The sequence below is a fragment of the Acomys minous genome (assembly GCF_964271855.1).
Source record: "Acomys minous genome assembly, chromosome: 15".
NCBI classification, from domain to species: domain Eukaryota; kingdom Metazoa; phylum Chordata; class Mammalia; order Rodentia; family Muridae; genus Acomys; species Acomys minous.
In genome coordinates, this window is record NC_140497.1 from 62,336,264 (window position 1) to 62,352,205 (window position 15,942).

A 15,942-nucleotide genomic window follows, 5' to 3' on the forward strand; every position below is an offset into this window, starting at 1 on the left:
CCTCTGAGAGACTCCACTGAGTCTTGCAGCTTGTCTCTGGACTAAGCATTGAGAATTGTATGGGAGTGTTTGGGGCATGGAAGGACCCAGAGGGGTCAGGAGCTCCACAAAAAGACCATCAAGCCTGGAGCATCTAGATGTGTGTGTGTGTGTGTGTGTGTGTGTGTGTGTGTGTGTGTGTGTGTGTAGGGGGGGAATAGGCTGCACAAACAGATGCACCAACCAAGGACTTTGAACGCAAAGAACCTAGAGCCCCTGTTCAGACATAGCTGATAGACAGCTCATTCTCCATGTGTGGGGCTGCAGGGAGAGTGTTGACTGCCTCTGACAGAATCTCTAGTGCCAGTGATTTGATCACTGCCCCATGGTGGGTGGCCTTGCAGGTACACAGAGGAAAGGGATGCTGGTTATTCTGATGAGACCTGATAGGCTGGGGTCAGATGGTGGGGTAAGAGGACCTCCCTGTCAAGGGCTAGGGTAGGGTAAGAGGGAGGAAGAGGGAGGGAGGGTGGGAACAGGAAGCTAAAAGCAAGGGCATAACAATTGGGACACAATGTGAATAAAGTATAATAAATAAAAAGATTTTTACAAGAAACACTTATTTTGGCTAAAGCCATAGAATGATTTTTATATACCTATATGCATTTGACTTTCACATATATTGTAATGACCTAGTTCAATAAGTGACACTTCATAGGACTTATTTATTATCTTTTGGTTTTCCACTGATAAACTATTGTCAAATCAATAAAGAACAAGTGATTCTGACCTTTGCAAATGTGTTTTGCTGGGTATGTATTCAAGCATCTTCATTTAATACTGTTTCTCCTTGAGTTTTTCTCCCGTGTCTCATTCATTCTACCCTCTAGAAAGATATAAAACAAATCAGTGGTTGTATTATGAGATTAGCATTCTCATTTAAATAATCTCTGAGTTACGCCTACAGAGGAAGAGGCCCACCTTGTGTCTTTGCATGATGACACAGACCAGCACTGGTATGGACCCAGTTGTGGTAGAGCAGGCCCACAGTGCTTTCTCCCCTTCTCTTTTTATCTTGGAGATAACCCTCTCTTACAGGAAGTTGCCATGCATCAACTGCAGTTCATGTTCCCATAGGAGGGCTAATTTGATCCCTCCTGTTTGGTGTCCTACTAGGGAGTTTAGGGAGCTAAAACCATGTTAATTTTGCTACATGAGCTGGGAAGTAATATGCTGTCACAACTAGTCAAGGCTCATTGTGTCCTTATTCACATAAGCCACAGTGGATTAGGGCTAGGACAGACCAGCAGCAGCTGCTCTTAATGAACTGCTCACCTCTTTGCAGTAGTACCATGTTGAAATTTTATTTATTTTATGTGTCAGTTAATAAATAAATTCATTAAAAAAATCACTTTCTCTAAGTGGTTCAATGAGACAAATGGACTAAGTGACGGTTAACTTTGATACTTAATACTCAACAGGAGTAGCAATTATTAGGGAGAACAATGGTGGCTCAGAGCCATGAAGGTGAAAACATGGAATGTAAAATAACACGACTAGTACATCCATCAGCTGTGACGAATAAAGCACTTCTGTGTAAGAAAATATCAACCAATAAACAAAATCAGCAAAGGAAATGCTAACTCATAGAAGAGGACACAAGATGGTAAGCACATATACATAGAGACATTAATTTTCACTTATTGATGGAAATGGCATTTAAACCACAGAGGACATCATTTACAAATGCTAGCTAACAACGATTTTTAACATGTATGGATTTGTTTTAAAATAATAGCACACAGTGTTGCCATGGTTTACATGAAACAGTACGTAGTAGGTGGAATTTAAATACTACATTGGTAATAAATATTTATGCATTGGAATAAACTACTATTGGACTTATCTAATGGATATTCATAGTTTACTGAGAACTTTATGAGAATTATATATGCTAATTCATATAAATCTTAAGTAAACCAAAATAAGTAGGTTTGGTCCTGTTATACATTCTACAATGTATGAAGCTTCTCAGTGCTTTCCACATTGTAAGTTAAAGCTCCAGGTCTGATCAGGCCAACATCAACTCACTCTCCTTGAATTAGCCCAGGTGTTAATAAAGTACTATAACCTAAAGTAATTAAATATATTACATAAGTGAATATATGACTCAGTCATGGTTGACCTAGTTTAAAGACATAGAGATGTGAAAGTTGATAATTTAGAAGTATAAGTCAATGTACAATAAGCTAAAACATATAAATATATCTTAGCAGGTAGAAAAGTAGATGAAGCAAACATGTGAAATGGAACTAATTGTGTTACAGATGATATTACCTGATTTTGTTTCTGCTTATCATGCAAGGTCTTAACGCATAACAAATTTCTTTGCTTAGAAAGTTATTCATTATTAAATTATGCATATGTGTGACTTACACAGGAAACTGAGCTATCTAACTCTTATATAACTTAATAACATATAGTTGATTTTTGAAAGAATGCAGAAGAGACGTGCTCAGAAGGACAAACACACAGGAAAGACAGTGAGAAAAGTTACTTCATCTTCATTTCCTGATCTTTGACTTAGAATCCCACACTTTATTTATTTTTATTAATTAATTAATTCATTTATTCACTTTACATCCTAGTCATAGCTCCCTTTCTCCTCTCATCCAGATCCCACCTTCCCTCTTTCTTCCTCCGTCTCTTCTCCCCTATACATCAGAAAAGGGAAGCCCTCCTACCCACTCACCCTAGCTCATCAAATCATATTAGGACTGAACTTGTCCTCTTTCCCTGTGGCCTGGCAAGGCAGCCATGACAGGGGGAAGCTAGGAAAAAGGCAGACCACATAATCCATGTCAGAGACAGCCCCTGCTCCCCTTACTAGAGGATGCACATATTTATCACCCTGCACAAAACTCAAGTCCAAGCGAATCAAAGACCTCAACATACACTAACCTATTGTTAGTGTTTAGTAATAGATACACTAAATCTATTACAAAGGAAAGTGTATTTAAATTTGTTCTTGGAGTAGGGGACTGGTAACTTGAAATGTTTGAGTTTTGACTTCTATTTATAATCATACCAAATTATTAAATACTAGGGTATTTAATACATGGATTATATTGCTTTGGATAAATCAAAGCAGGAGAAGAGTTCATGTCAAAGGTAACGCATAAAACTACTATGTACTGAAGCGATCACAAACAGAATGAAAGGAAGATGTGCTCCAGAGTATACTCCAGGACAAATCATCATGCGATTTGAAGGAACAATTTTCCTCTGATTATTTTTTCCAAAAATTTTTGCAAATATTATAATTGCCATTACAGTTTACTAATGTAATACTTTATTATCGGTGAACATTACCAAAGCAAGTTATACACTTTCTTCTTTGTTACTTTTTATGTATATTTTCTCCATATGAAGAGTAGGTTCTAAATGATAGATAGGGTCTTCCATATACTTAGTGTATAGTCTACTATCTAATGCTATGGAATAAATAGATGAACATTTTTTGAAAGCTTGAAATAAAGTATGTCAGTGAGGCATCTGTGGATACTTTACTGAGCCTAGACAGTTTTTATAGCTGCCCTGAAGTCTCACTGATTAATGATTTAGGTAATGAAAATATATTTTATATGCTTTTGATGCAAATATCTTATGCTGTGCTGTATATAAAATTTAGTATCTAGAGAAAGCAATCAATGTCTGGCAAGCCACATACAATTTAGTTTACCTTTAGAAAAACTCTTAAAAGAACGAACTGTGAAAAACCATCCCTACGTCCATTGATAACACCTCTCAAGATAATGAATACAGCATGTGAATTACTTTTATTTTGTTATGATAAAACACCTTGACCAAGGAAACTTATAGAAGGAAGACTTCTGTAGGTTTGTCATTCCAGTCCAAAATGGCAGGGACAGAAACAATAAACTAGAAGTAAATCTTACTTTTTATTTTCAAATCTCATCCCCAGTGACACCTCCTCTAGTAAGAGTACATCATCCTAACTTCCCAAAACAGTGCCTCCAGCTGGGGACTAAATGCATAGGACTCTGGGGGATATTTCTCATTTAGACTTCTGCAGAACTTTTGGTAAAGTTATAGTCTATGAAGTTGTAAAATTCTACCTACAGAGAAATTTCAGTGTGTGATTTTTTTTAAAAAAGGGAGGGGATCAATATTATAGTATTCTAATGTAGAACCTATTGCTGGCAGAGAACAAAGAAACTGTTTCTCTGAGATTCCTGAAATAGCTTATACACTACCCAAGGAGGTGTTGTTTCCTTAGCTACAGAGGGCCACCTTGTTCAAAGCCATAGCACACCCCACTGTTCGAATGTCATTTTCATGTGTTGTAGGAAACAAAGACAAGTCAATGGTGGCCCATTCAGGGTCAGCTTGGCAATTCTCGGTTCAAACCTTCTTGAGGCATCGCCCATGGTTGCTAGGCCCACCTCAGAGATCAGTTTCTTTTTCTGTTTCACTCTGATAATTTTATGTCTTTAAAAAGTTGTAAAGACATTTTTCACATCCTGAGGATTAGGTTAAGGCAGTAAGATCTCAAGTTTCAGATCAGTCTGGCCTACCGACTGTAGCTCTGTCACAAAATATAGACACTTGAAACTTTCAATTTCCTATTTCAGAGATACCAACCAACAATAGAAGTTAATGCAATTTTTGTATAACACTGTAAAAAATCCATGTAATCTCACTACTAGGGAGGTAAAAGCAGAAAAATTATGAGTTTGGGCAAACCTGGGGTGCATGGTGAGCTCCATGTTAGCCTAAAACCTTATCTAAATAACCTAAAAACAATAAATAAATAAATAATAGATACATGATAGATGGATAGATGATAGATAGGTAAATAGATAGATTGATAGATGATAGATACATAGATAGAAATATGAATGGGTAGATAGATGATAGATAGATTAAAAAGGATGTTAAAATGGTGAGTTTGTATTCTCTTTTTATCTTCTTTGGAATTTAGTCCTATACCTGTGCACATTGCTAAAATCCATCCATCTTAACAGAGTACCTTGGTCAACCTTCCTAGTCAGTTTCTAGTGACAGATACTTATGTGACTGTTGAGTTTTTGGAAACTCTTGCCAGGAAATATTTTTGTCCTTCTTCGTGTATCTGGAGGAAGGAAAATGCAAATATTCAGGCTTCTCATGGCATATTTTATTCTGTACTTTAGTACAACTTACTCTTAAATTCACAATTACACAAACTCATTTGAAAGAAACAATTATCTAATGGATGCCATTTTAATATTCTATAGTGTAAGTGTTGCTTGCCTTGTGCTTAGTTTTAAATGACATTGCATTGTGTGATTTTTATGGTCTTGGGAAAGGTTAACAACAAAGCGTTGTCACAGGGTACATTTATTGTAATGTTCCTTTGTTGTTTATGAAAATACCATTTTAAGATAACAAAAGCATTATGCTTTGTCAAAATGAAAATGAAGACAAGATCTAATGTAGAAAGTGCTGAGTGTCTCCCCTCAACCCAGTGTAGCAAAAGGCACAGCCTTTGGTAAACTGCACTTCTGCAGCGCACTCACTGTGCTTGTTTCCAAAACAGTTGGATATAGATCCAGGATGTTTCCTATCTTGTGTGCCCCTCACATTCTGTCTGCAGCTGTGACTAACTTAGCCTCCCTACAAATCCCTCCTGCTGAGATTTGTGGACATCTCTGTGAGCAAACTCAGCCTCCTCAACTTTCCCCAGATGATTTTCAACAGTAATGGAAATACCTATTACTGTGTTTCCATGTCTATGTGTCCTTCATAGGTAACACACTATGTTATACAGCCCTACTGTATAAACTCTCCACTGAGAATTTTCTTTCTCCTGCCCTCAGCTAGGGTTCCCATTGTTGTGATAAAACACGATGGCCAGGGGTGGCGCCACCCACAATAGTCTGTTCCCTCCGACATCAATCACTAAGTAAGAAAATGCACCAAAGGCCAATCTGGAGGCAATGCTTTCTCAACTGAGGTTCCCCTTTCCCAAAACACTATTTAGTGCCAAGTTTCCATAAAATGAGCCACCATACCCACAATGCTGGCTCACCAGTATGCGTGTTACTGTTGCTAACATATCCCTATTTGACTGTTCAAGGATGACATGAAAATACGTCCTCTGGTCTGTGGATTGCTGCCTTTCACAGTAATGGAAAGCAGGGGTTTGCATTTCAGTCACTCTTTTTTGTTTGTTTGTTTTTTTGTGTTTTTGTTTGTTCGTTTGTTTTTGTTTTTGTTTTTTTCGAGACAGGGTTTCTCTGTGTAGCCTTGGCTGTCCTGGACTCGCTTTGTAGACCAAGCTGGCCTTGAACTCACAGCGATCCGCCTGCCTCTGCCTCCCGAGTGCTGGGATTAAAGGCGTGCGCCACCCCACCCGGCTTTCAGTCACTCTTCAACTGGAAAAGTTTAAGAGTTTTCACTTAAAAGTAAGGATTCCCAGTTTCTCCTGGATATTTCAAGTGATGACAGACCACTTGTATTCCCAGGGGACAGCCCTGCTTGTGACTAGTACAAACTGTCCCTTGAAGGAAGTCTTATTTAATTAGCTTCCTCACAATGTACACCATTTCCTCTGCTTCGCATGCTTCTCGGTTGGACAGCCAATTTCTATTTACCATCTTATAATTAGCCCTTTTTTGGGTAAAGAGTTATTAATTTATTATTTATACAGTGTTCTGTCTGCATTGTGAGCTTGCACACCAGAAGAGGGCACCAGATCTCAGTATAGGGGGTTGTGAGCCACCCTGTGGTTGCTGGGAATTGAACTCAGGACCTTTGGAAGAGCAGACAGGGCTCTTAACCACTAAACCATCTCTCTAGCCCCAATTAGCCCTTTTTTATTTATTGAAATGTGTTACAGGATCCTCTAGACAGTTGTGTGTTGGGGGTTGGTCTGATGTATTTTGATGCTAATTAACTAAAAGCCATTCACCTGGGCAGGACAAATGAGATAGGCATTGCTAAGGTTCCTGGGCTTGGAGAGAGACAGAGAGATCCTTAGAAAGAGAAAGAAAGCTCTGAAGAGGAAGAGTGTCCCAAGCAGAAGACAGGAGAAAGAAGGCTGCCGTGGGTTAGATGGAAGAGAAGCACACGGTCACCGTGGATGGAGATTTGGCCCAGATGAAAAACATTAGCAAGTATTTGGGATTACTGGTGAGAGGTAGCCTGACAGAAATTATTAGAGCCAAATGGCATAGGATTGGGGCAGGGATCCCATACCTGATTCACTATGGGAAGTAGCTTAGAGAATTAATATTTGCCCTGCCCCAGGTTAACTAAGGCTGTTTTAAAATATAACAAGTGTCTGTGTCTTGATTGGTTGCTAGCAGGTTATACTGACGTAATAATAATTATAGGCCTGATAATAAACAATTATTCAGCTGTACTGATAAATTAACAACAGTTGTGTGTCAAGCTTCTACCCAAACTACATCTCCCCACTACTCCATGGAATTACCATTTATACCTCCCAAGTTATAGCCTCAGGAATTTATTTCCTAATGACCAAAATTCATTGGTATATTTTTGTTCCCTTTAAAATATATTATAGGCATAGCTAACTTTTTTTCTAAACTGTGCCCTGGACATAATTTATTCAACTGGTTATTAAATAGTTCAATAGAACAGATGAAAACAATGTATAAAATAAAGACAAGCCAAAGTAAGTAGGTTTTCAAATGGATTTTCATTCACTACTCTCCATAATGGAGCTCTTAGAAAAATCCAAAACCAAAACCAAAAACAGCCTGCAGAATTCTTGCTATTACAAATAAGGCTGCTATGAACATGGTTGAGCATATGTCCTTGATGTATGGTAGAGCATCTTCTGTGTATAGTCAAAGCAGAGGAATAGCTGGGTCTAGAGTTTTCTGAGATAGCAGCAGATTGATTTCCAAAGTGGTTGTACAAGTTTGGCTTCCCACCAGCAATGAAAGAGTGTTCCCCTTTCTCACATCCTTGCCAGCATGTGCTATGACTTGAGTTTTTGATCTTAGCCATTCTGATGGGTGTAAGATGGAATCTCAAGAGTCATTTTGATTTGCATTTCTCTGATGACTAAGGAAGTTGAGCATTTCTTTAAGTGTTTCTCAGCCATTTGACATTCCTCTGTTGAGAATTCTCTGTGTAATTCTGAACCCCATTTCTCAATTGGGTTATTTGGTTTGGTGGTGTTTAATTTCTTGAGTTCTTTATGTATTTTGGATATTAGACCTTTGTCAGATGTAGGGTTGGTGAAGGTCTTTTCCCAGTCTGTAGGATATTGCTTTGTTCTCTTGACCATATCTTTTGTCTTACAGAGGCTTCTCAGCATCATGAGGTTATATTTATTAATTGTTGACCTTAGATCCTGGGCTGTTGGAGTTCTGTTCAGGAAGTTGCCTCCTGTGCCAGTGAGTTCCAGGCTCTTCCCCACTTTTTCTTCTAACTGACTTAGTGTCTCTGGTTTTATATTAAGGTCTTTAATCCACTTGGACTTGCGTTTTACGCATGGTTATAAGTATGGGTCTACTTGCATCTTTCTATGGTAGATATCCAGTTAGACCAGCACCATTTATTGAAGATGCTATCCTTTTTCCATTGAATAGGGTTGGCTTCTTTGTCAAAAATCAGGTGTCCATATGTGTGTGGATCTTTTTCTGGGTCTTCAATTCAATTCCATTCGTCAACCAGCCTGTTTCTATGCCAGTATCAGGCTGTTTTAATTACTGTTGCTCTATAGTACAGCTTGAGATCAGGTATGGAGATTTCTCTGGAGAATCTTTTATTATACAGAATTGTTTAGCTCTGCTGGGTTTTTTGTTTTTCTATATGAAATTGAGACTTGATCTTTTAATGTCTTTAAATAATTGTGTAGGTATTTTGATAGGAATTGCATTGAATCTGTAAATTACTTTTGGTAAAATGGCCATTTTTACTATGTTAATTCTCCTGACCCATGAACAAGGGAGATCTTCCCATCTTCTGATGTCATCTTCAATTTCCTTCTTCAGAGACCTGAAGATTTTTTCAAACACGTTTTTCACTTGCTTGCTTAAAGTTATTCCTAGATACATTATATTCCTTGTGGCTATCCAGAAGCATGTAGTTTCCCACTGAGCTTTCATGTGGCTGAGCCTATGATTTGGGTTTCCATTTCTTCCCCAAAGGCCCTGACTAATTCATTCCTTGACAAATAGTTAATTTTTTTTCCTGGAATGAAAGAAGTAGTGATTAAGACCGGCATGGATTTTTTTCCCTCCCATGAGGGCATTGAAACTGGATGAAGAGAATTTAGGTGGGTTGGTTAGTTGCTAGTATTGAGGAATAGAGGAATATGCAGAATTATTTCTCTCTTTTCTGAAAGAGGAAATGTTTTGAGAGATCTAGGGACTCATGGTATATTAATTCATCCATTTTTGCTGCCACTAAATTTCTACTTAACACATTTGAAGAGTGATTTCCATCTACTGTAGCTATAAGGGGAACATGGTTATATATAAAATCCAAGAGCATTTTGCATGTGTAAAGGTATTTAAATACCATAGGCCTTGCCCTTGAATTATCTACTTAGCTTAACCATGAGCTATTTGATCAGTTGTTTACTATTGTTATATGTATTTTTATTGGAGATTTTCAATTTCCCATGTCTTCAGATTAGAGGCTTCGAATAAGCTGTCCCCTCCTAATAAAACATACAATATATAACATATCTCAGGTTTTGAAAATAGGCATTCAGCAAAATAATCTACATCAAGCCAAATGCAATCTGTATATGACATGAGAATTTGTGATAAGCTACAGACCCGTGTTCTCTTTTTTGGAAGCATGTTTTCCACTTTCACACAGGTGTTTTAAGGCCTGTATCATAGTATAAGTAAAATGTTCATGATCAAGTAGTTTCCTTCTAAATGTGGTTTCTTCCCTCCTGGTAATTAGGATGACCAATGGAATGAGTTTGTGTCATTTCTATTGGGAGGAAAAAAGCAAGATCAGGGCAGTTCTTCCCTAAGAAAGCAGTATTCCTGGATGGGGTGCTATTTGTATCATGAATGATGACTTTTTGCTGTAGTACTTCTGCCATAAGAATGGGGTCTTGTTCCCTTCAGCAGTGTGTATCAAGCCCTATGCCAGGGCCACAAAATGTGGTGGAACATACATATTGCAGAGTGGGGGCTACTCTATTATTTACTTCTTCTGAAGAGAATCATCGATCAAATTCAATGTACCTGTAATGGGGATTTATTACTCCATTTTATATTCTTACACATGGGCTAATGGTTGAAGAAAAGTCTGCTTAACTACTGGATGTACACACACACACACACACACACACACACACACACACACACACACACCCCTGTTTGTTTTATTAAACCAGTGATTGTTATTCCTTGAATGCTTCACTATTTAACAAGATCTCTGATCAGAAAGTTCCAATCATCTCCCAAGTGTTTTGGTTTTGGTTGAAGGGCTTTTTCTGCTGGTTCGTTCTTCCCTTCCCTTCCCTTCCCTTCCCTTCCCTTTCCCTTCCCTTCCCTTCCCTTCCCTTCCCTTCCCTTCCCTTCCCTTCCCTTCCCTTCCCTTCCCTTCCCTTCCCTTCCCTTCCCTTCCCTTTCCCTTCCCTTCCCTTCCCTTCCCTTCCCTTCCCTTCCCTTCCCTTTCCCTTCCCTTTCCCTTCCCTTTCCCTTCCCTTCCCTTCCCTTTCCCTTTCCCTTCCCTTCCCTTTCCCTTTCCCTTCCCTTCCCTTTCCCTTTCCCTTCCCTTTCCCTTCCCTTCCCTTCCCTTCCCTTCCCTTCCCTTCCCTTCCCTTCCCTTTCCCTTCCCTTCCCTTTCCCTTTCCCTTCCCTTTCCCTTCCCTTCCCTTTCCCTTCCCTTCCCTTCCCTTTCCCTTCCCTTTCCCTTCCCTTCCCTTTCCCTTCCCTTTCCCTTCCCTTCCCTTCCCTTCCCTTCCCTTTCCCTTTCCCTTCCCTTCCCTTTCCCTTTCCCTTCCCTTCCCTTTCCCTTTCCCTTCCCTTTCCCTTCCCTTCCCTTTCCCTTCCCTTCCCTTCCCTTTCCCTTCCCTTTCCCTTCCCTTCCCTTTCCCTTCCCTTTCCCTTCCCTTCCCTTCCCTTCCCTTTCCCTTTCCCTTCCCTTCCCTTTCCCTTTCCCTTCCCTTCCCTTCCCTTCCCTTCCCTTTCCCTTTCCCTTCCCTTCCCTTTCCCTTTCCCTTTCCCTTCCCTTTCCCTTCCCTTCCCTTCCCTTCCCTTCCCTTCCCTTCCCTTCCCATTCCCTGTCCTCTCCTCCCTTCTCTTCCCTTCTTTCTCCTCCTCTTCCTTTCCCTCCTATCCTTTTCTCCTCCTTTCCTATTTTCAAATAGATCATAATATTTTGAGCCATTAAACTCACTGCTGAAGATTAAAAATTAGTCATGGTGATGTTTCTAATTTAGTACAGAAATATTCTGAGACCTTGAAAGAATAGTTCCCACAAGAAAAATAAAAGGGGCAAACAGCCAGGGAAGCCTCACTTGTTCCTGCAGTTTGATGCCATCCCTCTTCATCCAGGGGATTCTAATCTAATGCAATAAGAGAATGAGCTGGGTACTTCCTTTGCCTTGGACCCCATCTGTACCTAAGTACACAGTGAGTCTTGAGCTCATTTTTCTATTTTGAATTCAGTCCCTCATGCGGCAAATCTGAGGTAATAGTAAACTCAGTCACTGCTGCCTAGCCTTGTCATTTCTCAGGCGAATGGCTGGGCAATGCAAGTTGAAAGTCTCAGAAAATACGCTATACCTGTGTTGGATATTCTAAAGCTTCCGTACTGTGAGAAAGTTATAAAGTTTCAGATCCAGAGGCAAATAATCAGGGAAGTGGGACAGCAAGCCTTGACCATAGATCTGATGATGATTTCTTTACTTTTAATATTTGGATTACCTCAGACAACAGGAAAGACCCTTTAACAAAAACCAAACCACTTGGGAGATGTTTGGAACTTTTTGCTCAAGGATATTGTTAAAGCAGTGCAGAATTCAAGGAATAACAGTCATTGGTTTACTAAAACACGTCTGTGGTAGGCTTTGGACTTTTTCAAACCTACTTTATTTGAGGTTCTTTAATGATTAGATCTTCCTCCCTACCCATTTACCTTAGATATGAGAGAAAACAGGTTAAAAGTAACAGAAGAAATTGACCTTTTTAATACTCAGTTCCTTGGAGTAATTCCAATGGAGTAGTCCACAAGATTCCAATAGACCAGTTAAATAGCAAACAGGCAATTGAGTGAAGAACTCCACGGGAGCCCAGAGCAGCAGCCAGAGCCCAGAGCCTCAAAGCCTTTGCTGGAGCAGTTTTCTCTAGGAGCATCTTGAAGTGGAGTGATGAACAGCCAAGACCAAAAAAAAAAAAAAAAAAAAAAAAAAAAGCCCTATCTCTTGTTTTGGGCTCATGCATCTATATGGGATATATATTCCACACTAGGATGTTTATCAGTTGTTAAAAACCATGGCCCCGCAAGAGGTGGTTCCTCTTCCAGTGGACAAACATCACCTGTTTTCTCACAAGTCTGTTTTCAGCGGAACAACACTGCATGCACACTCTCACACAAGTCTGTTTCATGCCCACACTTGGTATCAAAACAAAAACATGTTAACATCCACTACGTGTGTGTGTGTGTGTGTGTGTGTGTGTGTGTGTGTGTGTATGTGCATGCGTACGCGTGTGTGTGTTGCTGATACAGTGATTCCTCTCATGCAACCTTTTGTGCATTGGAAGAGTCTCCTATTTTCATCACTCAAAAATAAATTCTCAAACTTTTTATACAACATAACAAACAGAAAGTGTTTTTAGTATTCCAGATCTTTCACCGTTCCATACTCTGCAGCCAAAACACTCATGTTAAGGCCTAGAATTCCACATTCAAATCTCTATCACTGATATGGACACACAGGATGGCTTGAACTCCACTTCTGCACACTCTCCTAAGTTATCTCATATGGTTTTATAACGATGCCTGCAAAGTACGTTCTGTCATATATCTTCCTAGTGTGTTACCTCATAAAGATATCTCCTTTCCCCACTTGGATCTGCTGTCCAGTATCTTGCTGCTTGTTGGACAACTGAAACACAGACTAGCTTTCCTGTGAGGTTCTTGAGTAAGCATAAGCTAATGGTCAAACTTTCTCTCACTCTAATCTCCTTGGAGTGAAAGATGATGCTTCAGACTTTGGGCATGGCGTGTATAGACCATGAGAATGTGCTCTCGGTGTTCTCTCATTCTCTTCTCTGTGGTACATCTATCTGACTTCATTAGACTCTTCTGTGCACAGGTACTTTCTCTTGTCTTTTGTTTTTAGGCTGCTATAATGGACATTGTGTATTTTAAAAATATTATCTTTTTCTGTCAAAAAAAATACTAACTCAAAATTGCAGTTCTGTTCATTATGAAACCTTTACCACAGTCAAGGAAAATCCAGTGACAAGTCCTTGAATTTCCATGACCTAAATAAATGTCTTTTTTATTCTGTTATCATGGATTATTAATTTTATAATATTTCAATTATATATTATAATGAAAGCTAATACATTACTTGTTCTTAAAAATCTTTAGTAAATATTTTATATCAGATAAAATGCTGCTTATATGTGCCTCCTCTACATCATAATAATGTCCTATGTATACAACTAAATAATATTTATAACATTTTTATGGTCTTTTGTTCATCAGGCAAAATGACAATTTCATTTATAGTATTATACATTGTACCAGCACTAGTTCCCTAAACTTGAACAGGCCTAGCAAGTAGTGGGCATAAGGAAGTATTTGAGAATAATTATTTAGTAAAGCAATACTCTTGTCAAACTGGACCCAGGGGGCCACACAAAGTGATACACTAACCAAGGTGTATCAGAGGTGCATGCAGAGAACCTAGACACCCCGTTCAACTGTAGCTCATGGACAGCTCATTCTCCACATGGATCCCCTACTAAGAGGACCAGGGAATACATCTGACAGAATACTTTGGCACCCCCAATTTAATCACTTCCCCTTGGCAGAAAGGCCTTGCAGGCTGGCAGAGGAAGAGGATGAAGGCTATCCTAATGAGATCTGATAGGCTGTGGTCAGTTGGTAGGGATAACAATTGGGATGTAATGTGGATAAATTATAAAAAATAAATACATATAAAAATACTGTTGTCAATCTTGTGAACAACAGCTCTTTGCAGAATGCTTCCTAAGTAATCAGTATGTAGGACCTGTTTCTTCTTGTCCTTTCTATGTGTAGGTAATAAATGTTATAATTCTCACTTTCAGGTGAAAAAGAGGGACTGTAAAGAGTTTAAAGAAGGAGTTTTCAGAGTACATAGATATATGGCACAGCCAGGTTTTGATCCCACATATGTCTCCATGCCTAAACCGTTCCTATCCTACTTTGCAGAAACTTCTCTGATGCACAAATGGTCTTTGCCCTTAGAGATTTGGCACTTCTGGTAATACACTAGCTCTGGAAAGGATGGGTGCATCATCCAAATCAAAAGGAGCATGACTGTTGTTGTGTCTCTAACCTTTCATAGCTGCTCCTTCGATCAGTCCTCTGTACAACCACTGCCTGTGGTTAGGTTATGTTGTAACCCTACCTGCTACCACAAGAGGACATCCTATCATACTGCAGCACGCTGTAACCACATCTCTGCAGCCTAAGCCAGTGCTAAGAAGTGTGCTAGTTTCTTTTCTCAGGTTTAAATTTTGATTATGTCAGTTTCTCAGACTCAGCTGAACAAAGTTCTGTTTCAGGTTTCTGTCCTGCTGGAAAGTGACTTTTCTATAGCTTGAACGTTACAGTCACGATAGGTTTAACTACTAACTGATGGTAAGTGGTAGAACTTAGACTGTATGATGATCAAACACCACAGAAGAATTATAAACAATGTGTTAAGGAAACTTAGAGAAGCGGCCATTTGGTTTGACTCCCTAGAGTGTTGTGCACATATTCTTATAGTAAATTAATTTTCAGTTGCTTTTATTTTTGGTCTAATTTTATAAATGCAGGTTGCTTACCTCTAGAAAAAGTAAAATAATAGTGCTAATAAAATGGCAGTTAGAAAAAAGAGCAATATTCACTGAAATGAGTAAGTGTCATTCCACAGATACAAGGATAGCTCAATACAGAGTCAATAAGTATAGTATATAATACCAAATGAACAAGGGACAAAAGCTGTTTGATTAGGACCAATATCTGTTCATTATAAATAGTGCAAATATTAGAGAAGAAAGAAATGTACCTTAGGCCATTTAGGACCAGACATAATAAGCTGACATCTAACATTACACTGAAGGAAAAAAAAGCTAAATGATTTTTCACAAATAACTGAATCAAGCCTGTCAATCTTCTAATTCTCCTCTTCAGTTTAGAGGTCACGCAGATGGATCAGTCTACATGGTAGATCAGAAAAATCCAAAGGAGGAGGACATGGATGCACTTTATGTAGTGAGGAGACAATGGACAGATTGCCCCTCCGATGAAGGAGCAAGTGAGGCCCAGGTTCCCAGCCTCACCTGTGGGAGGGAGCCCTTCACTTCTGGGTAGCTCTGAGCTGGGTCTGCATCTCTTCGAGACTGGGAAGGGAGCCCCAGACTTAAAAACATGCTAGGTAGCCCAGAGCACTTGGACAAAAAGACAGCTGAGAAATAAGAGCTAGGTTTTAATTCACCAACTATCTTCCATATGTTCTATCTATAACAAGAGTCCAAAATAAGCTTAAAGATAAAAGGAACATGGACAAGGGTGTGGGACAGAAAGAAAAAGACCAGAGAGTGCCCTCCCTCATGTGAGGGCCCCTGGTTTTCAAAGGCCTGGGAGGTAAATTGTAGGAGACATACCCAGGATATCTCCTGGGCCCTTCCTCCAGAACAGATCCTTTTGTTAAAACATTGCAGCTTTGAAGTGTTTTTCTAGAAGAAG